Source organism: Lactuca sativa, chromosome 2 (genome assembly GCF_002870075.4).
Source record: "Lactuca sativa cultivar Salinas chromosome 2, Lsat_Salinas_v11, whole genome shotgun sequence".
In the NCBI taxonomy this organism is placed as follows: domain Eukaryota; kingdom Viridiplantae; phylum Streptophyta; class Magnoliopsida; order Asterales; family Asteraceae; genus Lactuca; species Lactuca sativa.
Genome location: NC_056624.2, coordinates 168,426,151 through 168,442,228, shown reverse-complemented (window position 1 = coordinate 168,442,228; position 16,078 = coordinate 168,426,151).

The following is a 16,078-nucleotide window of genomic DNA, read 5'->3' as shown; positions in this document are numbered from 1 at the left end:
CGTGGATCAACAAGAATCTAAAGAATGCTATAAGACCTCGATGATGTCTTCAACAGTACTATGACAAGCACCGTAATTAAATCAGGGGCACAAGGCATTCCAGAAGCAAGAGATCCTAATATAGAGGAGGTGCCCTAAAACCTCTAGGATCTTGAAGCCAAAGTACTCATATGATCCTTAATACTAGAAAAAATAGAGCAAGAACTAATAAAGTTCTTAAAGGACAGAAAAAAGACCTTCGCTTGGAAACTTGAGGATATAACAGATATAGATAAGGAAAATATAACTCATTAACTCAATATAGATCCATCTTTCTAGTCTATACACCAAAAGATAAGTAAATTTGCACCCGAGAGAAACCAAATCATTGAAGAAGAAGTTGACAAATTTCTCAAAACAGGGATGAATAAAGAAGTGAAGTTCCCAAGATGGTTGGCCATCGTAGTGTTGGTGATGTGTGTTCTTTTGTATATATTTTAATTGCTCAAGTTTTAAATTTATAAAACTAATTTTATCGCAACCTAACTAATATACACACTAAGCAGTATACGTAATCGTGTAATAGTATATTTGTAATAAGACCAGGTGTCGAACATAAGGGGAACGACGGTGAATTAATTTGGAGTTTTTTTTTTTATTATAGGTTATAGTAAACACACGAAAACAATAAAGAGGGGCTTTATGGAATTTAATCTCAAATAAATAACTAAACAACAAATCTCGATAAACTGACTCAAGACAAATATGTTTAGGTACTTTAGTTACAATTTACATCTCAAAATAATAGATAATTCCTGACATAGAAGTTATTTGTTCTTTGTTCACCGATTCTTACTTTGACTCGTTTTTAGGTCTAGACAACTAATCCTTTGACTTTTAAGACTTTTAGTAACAGTGATCAAGTGCACTAATTATCCTAAAAATCAGTACTCGGTTCGTATTATGAGAGACTTAAACTACTAGCATCAAGATCATGAAGCTAATTACATATGAATGGTCATCACATGTAGACTTACACATTTACATCACAAACTTACTCTTTAACCTTGGGTTTTGATCAAACACTAGTCATACAAATTTATAATTCATAAACTCATATGATTCAAGCACACCAAACTTGATTGTTCAGTTAACCTAACAATGCTAAACAATAAATAGATAAGAATGGAACTTCAACATATAAGGATCTTTATCAAGCAATCATAATAAATTGAATAAGAACTAATAAACCTCAATGCAATTAATCCACAGATTCAAGAAGTTATATGATCTTAAACACAAAGGAAAATGGTTTTTACATCCCTAAATCAGAAAGTAAATGTATAAAGAATCACATTGGAATGCTAATCATGGTCGAAACAACAAATTAAGTGATTTCCGACATGAATCCTCTCTCTAATCCTTTAGATCTTCGCTCCTATCATCTTAACGGATATCCAGTTGCCTTTTATACCCTCAAAATGGCAGAAAATGTGTTTCTTGTCGATCGATGATGGATAGAAGTGGTAATCTCCCTTTAGGTTAACGAAAAATGGCAATATATAAGTTTTCTAAATTGACATCGTGTGTTGGGCATAATTAGGATTACGCTAAGCATAATGCAATAAAAGACGTGTTTTGAGCCATCCACATACATTGGGCATAGTACAGTTTTGTTGGGCGTAATGGGGTAATTCAATAAATTTCTTCATTTTTGAAATTCAGCTCCATTTTCCAGTCTTTTCGCTTCCTTTTTGCTCTAGCAACTAGTCATACCTGTAAAAGGTAATTTAAACCATGATAAGTTCCTTTTAGTTCCAAAAAGCATAAAAACAATGTATAAATGAAACATCCCAAAATTTAAGACCAAAAATTTCTTTTTAATAAAACATTACTTTAAACAAAACATCATTCCAAAACATAATCTGAGTATAAGTTTTCAAAACACATGTTTATTATCAGAGTAAACATTCCCAGGCTGACTACTCTATGGTGTGTGCCATGCGATCACCCCGAGCTCCTCCCTCCGCTACCGGAAGTACCTGAAAGCAAAACTGAAAACCGGAAGCACAAAGCTTAGTGAGTTCCTCACCTTACCACATACCATGCAAAATCACATACAACACATACTGGGCCATGCCCGCTATCTTGGGCCTCGCCCTCTACTTCGGGCCTCGCCCGCTATAACGGCCTCGCCGCTCCAGGCCCCGCCTGGCTTCGAGCCCCGCTCGGATACATATCTGTTTCACTTAGGCCTCGCCTGTCACAGGGCCTCGCCCACTAACATATAATATCACATAAACATATCACATAACATTACATAAGCTAAACATATACTAACAACTCTTACTCTAAGGCCTCGCCTATCTCTGGGCCCCGCCCGAGTCCTGCTACTGATGAGTCATGGAACCTCGTCCATACTCCTGCTGATAGTGTGGTACGGGCCCAGCCCACCCTCACTCCTTTCCTAACTTGGGCCTCGCCCCTGCTCTGCTGCTACTGAGATGTGGAACACCATCCACACTCTGCTATTGGTGAGATACGAGACCTCGCCCTCACTCACCTCCCTACCAGGCACATACAAGTATCACACAGACAACAAGTATAAACTATCACATAAACCGCTCCTTGGGCACCCGCCCTCTGTCATTGGACCTCGTCCAAATATCATACTAGCATACTGTGCCTAGGGCTAACCCTCGGGTCTTCTACTCATAACTACATGGGCCGGCATTGTGGCCGTAGACCCATTCATACAAAGGGAAACTCACCTGATACTGCTGAACTGCTGCTGCTAACCCCTTTGACCGCTACCTGACCACTAACTCCAAACTGCTGCTCCGCTAGCTCCCCGAGCTACCAATCACAACCTCACACTTAGTCTAACTGACCTCCAAAGGTCAACTAAGTCAACTCTGGTCAAAGTCAATGTCCTGGTCGAAGTCAACCTTCCAGGTCAACCCTACTCGCCGAGTCACCCTACTGGCTCGCCGAGTTCATAAGTCCAGAGTCCTTCCACTCGCGACTCTACTCGCCGAGTCAGCCCCTGACTCGCCGAGTCTACTGATTCCCGATTCCTATCCTGTCCAACTCACTGAGTCCTAGCTCGACTCGCTGACTCGAGTCTTAACTCGAAGGGTTTGGGACCACTCGACCTGACTCGCCGAGTCTAAGAAGAGACTCGCCGAGCACACGGAAAACTTCATCCAACTCGCCGAGTTGTTTATCCAACTCGCCGAGTTCATGCCTATCTTCATCCGACTCGACGAGCTGTTCATCCCACTCATCGAGTTCCTCCTCATCTTCATGGTACTCGCCGAGTCCACTCAAAGGACTCGTCGAGTCCATTCAGATCTCCTAACATCCAGAGGGCTTTTGAGTCATGCAGGGACTCCAATCCATAGATCCATACTTCCAAAGCTCAATCCCTACGTAAAGTTGCAAACTTTACGTATAACTAAAGAGATCTAGGCTCAAAACATATTAGGGTTTGGTTTAAGGACACAAGGGCTTCACCAACTACTCATCTCCTGATGCTTTATGACATAATAGACCATCCCAACAATAGATCTGAAGTGGCAACAACATATCTAAGCCCCTAACCCGATTTGGGTCTCAAACAACCATAAGACCCCCTAAATCTTATGACAAAATAGATCTAGATGCAAAGAAGGGAAAATGACAGCTTAATACCTCCAAAATGAACACAACTGAGGTAGATCTCGAGCACACACTTCTCCCTTGAAGCAACCTTCTTGATCTTCAAGTTTCTCTCCAAAGTTTCCTTCCTCCCAAAGCTATTCTCTCAATAATGGAAGCTCACACGGATTATAAGGTTTACAGGTCTTCTGGAGTGATATGGGAGCTGAGGGAGGGACATAACACCCTTTATATAGGATACAACTCCCGGAATTAGGGTTTTTCTCGCACAGACCAGACTCGCCGAGTCCACTTGGCCGACTTGTCGAGTTGGTCACTTACTTATCGACCCGGATCCCGCTCCGACTCGCCGAGTCCTTCCTTGGACTCGTCGAGTCCCTCTTAAATTTAGAGTTTCCTTTACTTTCTTGGCTTTCAAAATCCTGGGTGTTACAATAAAATAATAAGAAAACGCCATTAATATATGTATAAAATAGACGTTATCAAACTACCTCACACTAGTCTTTTATTTGCCCCCAATAAACACTGATTTTTATTATCATATCATCACATTAAAACCCTAGTAACCAACATCTCACAAGACAATCCATTTTAAATTTCTTCATTACATCAAGATCACAATGCATGTATTTGTGTCTAATTCCTATAAACTTCCCCAATCCAAAATACTCACAATTCTCATAAACACTTCCCAGTTATTCTGAACAACATTCATTTTATACATCCCTCCAAATATATCCTCAGAAAAATCTTTCTTAACCTCAAGGTAATTTTTGATTGAGCCCCCAGGCATACATATAGAAAAATAAAGTAGAAAAGAAAAATTACAATAAAAAAACTTGCCAATTTTTCTTTATAATGCAATATCTTCAAACTTTGTAGGCTTTTATTCACCCACATTTCTCTTTATTTTTTTTTTTTCATCACTTTTTTTTTCACACAAAACTAAAATACTAAAGAAAAGTATATGATTAAGCAAGAGAACTTAATCCTCAACCCTTATTGGTTAAAGGCATTAGTCTAGAGTGTAATGACTATATAAGCTTTCCTGGATACATTTCTGATACTGAACGTATTATGTCCCTAAAACTAAACAAGGTTATGTTTGTCCCATGATTTCACTAGGATAGGGAAGCCATAAATACACTAGAACATATGTTGGCTCACACAAACATCAAAACTCGCATTAGTTCATCCTACACAACACTGGCAACCTAGGTCCCAACAAAACTATACAACAATTTAATTTTAAATGAAACTAGATTTTCAAAATTAGACTAATTTTTTCAATTTTTTATTTCTTTTAAAAAATTTCCAATCTAGCAATGTCAATTATCTTGAAATTTTTTTAGCTTTCAACCCCTAGCCCACAGTTAATTCATGAAATGTCTGATGGGTGTTGAGCACTACAACATCCCTTTGATGTACATGCAACCCTAATGCTTTAGATCTATGCTTTTCTCGAGTTTTACATGCAAATCAAGTTATCCAAAGCATGAACCCTAACTAGCATTCAATTTTCAGAAATCATAACATAATACAAGTTTAGAAGAATACCTTTTGATTGTAACTTGTAGATCTTGACCTTCAAGAGCCTAGTGCCTCAATTATTGCACCTCAAATGGATCATAAACACCAAGTTTCAAGTTGGAATAATATAAGAGAGGTTTAGGCAGCTCAAAATCGTCTGGTATTCCTTCTAGGGTTCAAGTGGGCAATTTTAGGGATTGAAGGGGTTCCTTATATAGTTGAGCTACTAGGGTTTTAGGTAAAACCCTAATCCGGTTGCTTAGTCCTCAAGCAGCCCACATGATCCTTACAGAAGGCCCTATAGACGAAATCTATGTGGAATCCCTCATAGAATTCGTCCATCCCTTCCTTAGGGATCCATAACCCCAACTTTGCAATTATCTTATAATTACAATATCAGTCCCCTTAATTCAATTAGTCTCTTTTGATCACTAAATTAATTCCAAATTAATTCCTGATCAATACTAATTAAATAATATGCTTTCTCAATTAATATATTATTCTTATAATATATTAATAAATCATAATTAACCTCTTTCTCCATTATCCATCCTGTCATGTTGCTATGGTGAAGGCAACCATAAGGACCATGCTACTATCAGGTCAAGTACATACCAATCATAGTTATGGGCTTAGACACCTAATCCAACAATGTCCAGATTGCATGCAGCAACCATTAAAAAACATAAAAATAAAGAGGGATTGGAACAAACTCCTCTAGGGTAGTAGTGGTGAGATCGAAACAAATAGGAGCTGCTATAAGTTATGCCACACTTACATAGTAGAAAACATGAAGATCCTACTCTGGTATGGATAAGTTACCCCACACGTATGTGATTCCATATCTCTCGTGAAAAAATCGCACTCAGTCCTAGTGGTTGAAATTACTTCCAACATTCTAAGGGCAAAAGTTCTACAAAAATTTAAAAGATCAAAGAGCTTTAACATGGAAAACCAAATTACATCAACTGAAAATAAAATCAAACATCCTAATTTTAAACAAAATAAATACATACCAAAATAAAATAAAAGTACTAAGTCTAATAAACTAAAATAAAATATAAAAAGGATAACTGCAGTCACTTGTCATCCTCATCATCCTCCTATTGCGTTGTAACATCCCAAAAATTTCAGGCAAAATTTTTACTTTGTATTCATATCAAACATCCAAAAATTGTATCAAAAATATTGAAAGTGTATCATAGTGAATAATATCAAAGTACAAATCCCAAAATCACATAATTCGGAAAACATGGGCGGATGCGGTACGATCAAGCCGAACCCTTCCCTTTTGAGTTAGAAGTATCTGAAAGACAAACTGAAAACCGTAAGCACAAAGCTTAGTGAGCTCCCCCAAAATATCCCATACCACACAAACATAACTGTCAAAAACATATTTGGTCTATTTCACCCCCTTCAGTATCTTTCAACCGGTATTGGGTCTGTTTCACACCGTTTGGTATCTTTCAACCGATACTGGGTCTATTTCACCCCCTTCCGTGTCTTTCAACCGGTAATGGGTCAATTTCACCACATTTGCTATCTTTCAAATTGTAGTGGGTTAATTTTACCCCCTTCGGTATCTTTCAACCGGTATTGGGTTTATTTCACCCCCATAACTAGCATATAATAATAATAGTACTAGTCACAGGGACAACAAGCACATATAATTGCCATAAAGACAACTGTCAAACTCTAAATATAATTTGGTGGGTCGGCATTGGTGCCTTCAGCCTATGAGTATAGTGAAGGAGACTCACCTATCGATCTATAATCAACTACTGTTGCTCTCATGGTAAGGTACACCAATGCTACTCTACGCCTAGATAATCATACAAGGCAAAACTTTAGTCTAACCTTCGAAACCAGGAGTTGAACTAAAGTCAACGCCTAAGGTCAACGGTTAACATTCCCATTAGCCCACCTTCACCTCATGACCTATTCTCTGGTCACGTTGTGAGAATGGACTTGAACCAGCCCCACTCTGCGAGTTGACTCAGTCCGAACTCATCCAACGAAATTCCTCAGATCGGGACAACCTCATTTCTCACATCGTGAGATTACCATTTCTCACGACATGAGACATGTTCTAATCATCTATGAGCATTAAGCTCCTAATCCTTAAAGAGATTCTTTTTGGGACCTTCCATAGGACCTTCCTCGACCCTAAGGACTATCAAAATCATAGATTTTCAGTCATGTATGTCCAATGCATGACTTAGATACTAACTAGGTCAAAAGAAAGGTAATAAGATCAAGACTCATGCTTGGAGTCTAAACCCAACACCAAAACTCAGATCCAAGGCGTTATATATAGAGGGTGTCTCAATGATCCATAAAGTTGCCAAATTTATGGATCCCAGGCATGTTACACAATCCAAACATGTAAAGAAAGCTCCAAAACCAAGATCTAGCATGCAAGATGTAACACCCTAAAAGTTTCAACAAATTTAAACCTTTCAAAACAACCTATTTACTAATAACATTGTTTAGAAATTCATTGTTTCCAAAACATTATTTTAAATCAGAGTCTCCTAAGATCCAATTAGTCGTAAAACCACAGATGTGTACGGTGACACCTTCGTCTAGCCACAATCCTCTGAAGTATCTGAAACCATAAACCAAAATTGTAAGCATGAAGATTAGTGAGTTCCCCTAAACTACCACCACAAAACATAAGTACAATAACCAATAACATGCATACAAAGCCTTTAGGCTGATTGGAATGCCACACTGGCCTACACACTATCTGCTTCAGCATGAATTGAACGCCTCACCGGCCTAAAGACTATCAGGTACGCTCATAGAACCTTTAGCATGACTAGAATGCCTTACTAAGCCTTCAGCCTATCTGGAACATTCTTTGGGCCTTCGGCCTGATTGGTACGCCTATCAGGCCTACAGTCTATCCGGGACGCCCTTGGGTCTCTTGGCCTTCAGTCTCTACTGGTACGCCTCAACCCAACCACACATAACAACATATTGATATAAACATTATCGAGTTTGTTGACTAGCAGCACAAAGCAGTACAGTCTCAAACCAACCACATATAACATGTTGACATATACATAACAGATAAACACATATAACTAGTCAACAGACAATCAGACAGATCGACAGATCACTAAGCATATCATCATCCTATATAGCAGGATACCGATATAACTGATCACCACAACTCAATAACATACTATCACATGTTAGTATATCTAATCCAATTGGACGACCTTGGTTCCTTCGACCTGCAAGTACAGTGATGAAAACTCACCTCAATCTATTGATAATCAAATGACTGTCCAGGTTGCTAAACAGGATAACCTTGTGCCATCTAACAAAATACAATCTTAATAAAAAATTATCTCGATAATCCAAATTTTGAGGCCCACTCCATAAACCAACTTCCTAAAGAGTAAAATACCATTTTACCCTTTTCTTATTTGGCCCAAAACCAAGGCCCAGCCCAATCACACAAAAGCCCAAGATGGCAACTCAAAGTGTGACATCCCCAAAATCACGGCCAGAAAAGACCGATTTTCATTTATGCTTTTAAAATAATTTCAGAGTAAATCCTTTTGATTTGAAAGAGTGGCAGAATTTGTTCTCAAAACAAAACATGATAAAATAATATTTATCAAAGCATTTCATCAAGAGATGCATTTTCATTATATAATCAAAAATCGGGATATCATGTTCCGATACAGACCATAAAGCATAAACGATAACATTACAATTCATTCAACAAATATATACATATACAGACTTGTAAAAGAAACAACTCGATGATTCATCCATCTTATGCCCTTGCGCCACTTCCTGTAATACAAATAAAACTGAATGGGTCAGGCTTGGGAGCCTGGTGAGCATATAGGGTTTTCAACCCACAATAAATAAATTATATTTAATTTCACCACCCAATCACTATCCCGATTACCCATTCCCGTTATCCTCACTTTACGTCCCTAAAACAACATTTATCTCAAGGGACCTAATCTAGAATTTTCATCGGGACGAACATTACTGCTAAGGGGTTTCCTAAACAATAGATATCCTAAAGGCAACCATGAGGGGGATAGAGTACACCGGTGAACACATCGTTCAAAACACCTACAGGTTATGAACCTGCTAGCATTCCATAGGACTAGATCAACAACAACAACAACATCGAGGCCTCTCGTCTGCTTATTACACACCAACTATCTACCCATGTTCTACCCAACATATTAGTAGATAAAAATATATATCTTTTTATACATAGTTTAAAACCTGCATAGCATTTTCATTCAATACATATTCCACATAACAGATGAGGCACACCCACACAACACGTATTTCATAGAAAATAAATCAGATCTATGAGATAGAAGAGAGTGAATATACATTCACACACATAACAACAAAATTATACACATAACACGTATTTCATATAAAATACTTCATAATTATGCGTTAGAAGAAAGTAACTACACAATCACTTGATCAGAAGATGATCGGACAGCACTACGGCTTACAGTAGTAGTATTCTTCAACAGATCTGGAAGATCTCCACAAAAATCGAACTTCTCGCGGACAGAGCTTCGGCTCGGGAATCGCACTTCTCGGGATCTTCGGGGCTTCAAAACTTGCTTTGGGGCTCGGGAATATTATCGGGGCTTCGGGGTACTTCTGGCACGCAAAACGATGCAAAACGGGAGAGAGAAGAGAGAAAAAGAGCAAAAGAACTCGGCAACCTCGCATCCTATTTATAGGAGGCTGGAGCCTCGCAGTACGCTGGGCGTACGCGTCTGAATCGTTATGGCATGCGTCATCCGAAGAACTCGAGTGCAAGGGACGTACAGCAGTACGTTGGGCGTACTTTGGATGAGTCCGATGACTCCCCTTCGGATAATATCGGATTTAATAATTAAATTTAAATATTAATTATTTAGTAAACTTTGAAAATTCATATCTTCTTCATACGAACTGTGTTTTCGACGTTCTTTATATCCACGTGTAGATGAGTCTACGCTCTACAACTTTCGTTTAGACTCTGTCGGCTAATTTTGACTTTATTTTTTATTAATTATTTTTAGTAGGCCGGGACAGAAAAACTTCGTTATAAATTCATAACTCCTTTGTTTGACGTCCGTTCTCGCCTAACTTTTCATCGTTTCGATACCAACAACAAGATCTTCGATTCTCGTTTAGATTGATTCGGTTAAAAACTGCTCGATCTCAAAGCGAGTATTTCGGGCTGTATACTGCTAAGTCGAAAATTCAATAAATCATAACTTCCTCATACGAAGTCATATTTGGGCGTTCTATATATATTCGGAAACCTCGTTTCAACTACTACAACATTATCCAAAGATAACGAGTTTATTTTACACTTAAATTTTGACGCTCATTTTTATTCTTAATTAATCAAACCACATAATTAAGCAATTAAGCACAAAACACATAATACTCAAATAATACACTTTTATTATTTCAAAATGGGTTACAAAGGTTAACCTAGACTATTATATCAACGTTAATGACAAGCCCAGAAACACAGGCGTTACACAAAGCCCAAAATGGCCCAACAAATCCCAAAACCACATCTCATGTCATGACCAACCTTGTCACGTCGTGAGAGCTCACTCAATCAAATCCCAACTCTTCACAAGTCAACGTAGCAAACTTAGCCAATGGAAAGTCGACAAGGCAGCCCTGATGTCGTAAGAAGCCTCCTCACATCGTCAGCCTCAAGCATATAACTAGAAACGGGACCAACACTTCTCACATCGCGATACTTGTGTCTCACGTCTTGAGCACAGTCTGAGGCTAAAAATCCAACTTTTAAGTCCTTAAACCATTAAGCTTTCAATCCTAATTCTTCCAGAAGCTAACAAGGACTCCAAAGGCCAATAAAAACAATTACTTGATGGACATGCATGTCCCCACACATGTCCTAAACCCATCTTAGGTCAAAATGACAAGAAATGGCCCCAAACTCAAACAAGATTCATAAATTATAACCATACTTCAGATCCATAAGACTAAATCATAGAGAATGACTCATTGATCCATAAAATTGCCAACTTTATGGATCCCAAGCATGAAATCCTACATAAACATGCAGAAAGGAGCTTATAACTTAGATATAGCAATTTGAGCTCATAAATATTGAATCTTGGACACTTACAATGGTCCAAAATGTGCACAAGATGATGATGATGAAGCCTCCTTGCAGCACCAATACTTTAGGAATTCTCCTTCTTCTTCTTCTTCTAGCCACCAAAACACTAGAATGGGTCCAAAATCACCAAGATGGATTTATGTTAGGGTTTTCCGAGTTAGGGGAAGGTGGAGGATGAGAAATGAACCTAAAACCGTATTAGGGGGCTTAAATACGTGGGAAACCCTAAAAATTTGTGGGATTGGGCTGCTGCGATCCTTACGTTGTGAACTCTTATTGTACACACCTTGAGCTCTTATTGCTCACGTCGTGAGCTTAGTCCCGAATAGAATCTTCATGTGGCCCTCCTAACGTTGTAAGCCTCCATGCCTCACGTCGTTAGGACCCCTTTTCTCTAAAAATCCAACCTTTTGACCCACTAAAGGCCTAATTTGATTCCTCCAAGATACGAATGTTACGACTCTCCTCCACTTAAATTAGATTTCATCCTCGAAATCACTCCTTACCACCTTCCAGCCACACTAGGCAACTAGAACACTTCTTCCACTACCCCTGAAGAATAACCATTACTACTATGTCCAAAATTCGAAATTGTAAACCCTGTCTGACCCCTTGACAGATAGCCCATGGTGAAACATTGACATTACAATTCCACTTCTTGATCCAACTGATCATAACACTTCCATTCCTTGATTATCTTGTTGTTTCCACTGAAAAAAAAATCGCTAACCGATCCTTGATGCTGAAACTTTTCACTTGATATACTGCTTAGATAATCCTCCGAGAAAAAGACTCATCTTGAAGTCCCATCACTTGCCTGGCCTACACACAGGTAGAAATATTTCAATTGATAATCCATTACACATATTCCTAATCCATAACCTTCTGAGGTAAGAAGTTTCATAAATATATATACCCTCAACTTCCAACACGATTCTTGACCAAAAACCAACTTGGTGCATAAATCAAAACCTGAGATCCAAGGATTTACAGTTGCATATCACCTAACATCTTTTGATTCATGGCATCCATTCAATAACCTACCTCTAGTCCCTGACTGGAGACACAACCAAAACATGCAAAAGGATACTCAAAACATATCAATCGTGACCTTCATCCAAATCCAAATCCAAATCCATAAGATGTACCAACGTTAAATAAGCCCTTGACTCCCTATCATGCCATTATTAACCACTGCTCCTACAAGCAAAGATGATCAATCCAAGAATTTTCACATTGCATCCAACCCTTATCAACTCAGGTGTACCCCCACCTAGCAAATCACTCGATACATTTACAAAGAACTTTATGATTCAAGACTTCACAACCGATTCCCAACCTTGGTAATCAAACCCCTAACAATAGCTTGTGAACAAACAAGATTTATAATGCATACATACCGCATAGACTTTCTGATACCTGACTGATACTCCCAACAACCCTTAACTGTTCCCTTTATCCAAACCAGCTGATTTGTGAGTCTCCCAACTTCCATCAACGTGCCAATACTGAAAGTACCATAGGCAGGAGCGATGAGAAATCATGATTACTGGCCCCCAACCTATAAACACCCCTATTGACAACATATCATGAATTTGCCACAATGTACATCTTTAGGAAACCCATAACCTCAACCAAACAAGGAAAAAATACCAGAGTTCTATCGAAACGACAAACCTCAATCATTAACAAAAGACATCCCCATGAATGATCGGAACAAGTCCTCATACCTTGATTGAGACTGAACAAATTCCACCAATATGCGTCTAGCTCAAAAAGACTTCCAAGGTGATCCTGAATGCTACCAAACTTGAACCTACTATAAACCAAAATTCCATACCACTATTGAGGTTAAACATACCCAAAGACTAAAGAAACATAAAACATACTGAACTTGATGATAATTTGTCACATTCCTTGAACTTAAACTGTCACCAACTGAAGCTTTGGAGAATCTGTGTTGAATGATGAATGAAACGACCAATGATCGATGACGCATTGACATTAGATTTGAAATTCCTAATTATAACCACTTTAACAATAAGGATTTCATGCAAATGCATACGCAAACACCGACTTACAACCTAAAACATACACTCCTTGCCTATAATTCTAATTGACAATCCGACACCTGGATTTCCTATACCCATGGAAAAAGACCCTTGATTGTGTCACTAAGCATCCATACTACATAAATCCTCCTGTTCATTCCCACGCTGGCATACTATCACCAAACAATGCCACAAACAGGCCACATGATGGATTTACATCCCAAATCTGGAAGTCACAAGGCTGATCACTCATTCTCTGAACTCGGAAAACAGAAAGGGCAAAATATCCTCTATAGATAAGGACATTCCAATCCATCAATCAACCACTCACTTCCAACTGTAGTCCCCTGGTTGATCATAACAATTGTTTCCTTCATGAGTTCCTCCACTCTAATGCACGGTCTTGAGCTAAACCCTCAAGACCTCAAAACCAACAACTCATCTAAGTTTGTACCACTCAACCCAAACCGATATCGCCATTGGGGATTCAGTCTCATCCTCGTGTCTGAGCAATCATACCACAAGATCTATATATATATATATATATATATATATATATATATATATATATATATACAAAACTACTACTATGAATCATGGTATCAAACCATGCTATCTCTCCCGACCAGCTCTTAGAGTCCCCGAAACTCTCCTTTATTCGAGTATGGATCCTATGCTTCTAGTAATACGGGCCCAATACTACCATCCACACCTATCCATACTTTCCTCAAGAGTCATCTCAGGTCCTCTAAGGATTTCCTCACCTCCCCTGCTATCAGTTGCTGAAGGGCTCTGATCAATGTCATCCAACCACTTCATTAATACAATTACATGCAACAAAACTTAAATAATCCTTCGGCTAAAAGACTAAACCCTACAATGGTTTGACTCAAATGAGAGTTGCACAATAGGGTCGAATCCTTCACTCTAGGATTATTTAACCTCCATTGCATGTAACTTAATGTATTCATTTGATAGTTAGCTTACATCAATGTTAGCCCCACAAAGCACAAAGCAAACGTCATTCAATCAGCGGAGACGACTGGCACAAAGACACAATAGAATCAGGTAGATCCTCATACAAAATTCTCGATCGCTATTTCCCAGCATCTTAGATGGACCTTCGCCTTGCCCTTAGTCTCTCAATAGTGGCTAATCATTCTTCATGATTACCCACTATGAACTACACCCACTCATGAAACTTCCACCAACCCTGCAGCACTCGTGTATGCTAATCTTACAAAACATTGGATCCTATAGACAGCCGTATACTCAATTCTACCCTAAGCCCTTCATCAAATAAGAACAGGAAATAAGGATAAACCAAACATTCTTTGGCTATAAAATCTTAGTTATGTACAACTATGATGCATACACTAAGAAACTACAATAATGATGTCAATTTCATATAAGGAAGAACCTATGCTATCAGGCATCATATAATCAGACAATTCCGGAAGATCCTTAACCTATCACTAGCATGTTGTTCGAACATATCACAACATCAAATAACAATGTGGTAATTTGGGGTCTACTTACTGGCTCCGGTTGAGCGCACATATCTCATCATTTCTTGATTTTTTTGAAAACAATTTTGATAATCATTTTTAACACCTTTTTATTTCCTTAGTTTGAGATTGGATTCACATGAGTGTTCCTCTAATTCACTCAAACAAAGGCTCTGATACCAACTTGTAACATCCAAAAATTTCAACAAATTAAAACTTTTCAAATCAACCCATCTACTAATAATAGTGTTTACAATTTTATTGTTTCCATAACATTATTTAAAATCAGAGTCTCCCAAGATCCAATCAGTCGTAAAACCAAGAATCTGTACAATCACGCCTTCACCTTGCTACGGTCCTCCGAAGTACCTGAAACCACAAACCAAAACTGTAAGCACGAAGCATAGTGATTTCCCCCAAAGTACCACCACAAAACATAAGTACAATAACCAACAACATGCATACAAAGCCTTTAGCCTAATTGGAACGCCGCACCGGCCTACAGACTATCTGGTACGCTCACAGAGCCTTCAGCATGACTGGAACGCCTCACCGGCCTAGAGACTATCTGGTACGCTCACAAAACCTTCAACATAACTGGAACGCCTCATCGAGCCTTCAGCCTATCTGGTATGTTCTCTGAGCCTTCGGCCTAACTGGTATGCCTCTCAAGCCTGCAGTCTATCCAGGACGCCCTTGGGTCTTTTGGACTTCATTCTCTACTGGTACGCCTCAAACCAACCACATAACAACATATTGATATAAACATTATCGGGTGTGTTGACTGGCAGCACAAAGTGACTATCAACTCAAATCAAGGCTCTAATACCAACTTGTAACATCCCAAAAATTTTAGGCAAAATTTTTTCTTTTAATTCATTTAAAACATCCAATAATCGTATCAAAACAACCGAAAGTGTATCATAGTAAATAATATCATTGTATAAATCCTAAAATCACATAATGCGGAAAACATGGGCGGATGCGGTGTAATCAAGCCGGGCCCTTCTCTTTTGAGCTGGAAGTACCTGAAACATAAACTGAAAACCGTAAGTACAACACTTAGTGAGCTCCCCTAAAATACCCCATACCATACATACATAATCGTTAAAAACATATTGGGTCTATTTCTCTTCCTTTGGTATCTTTCAACTAGTACCTGGTCTATTTCACCTCCTTCGGTACCTTTCAAC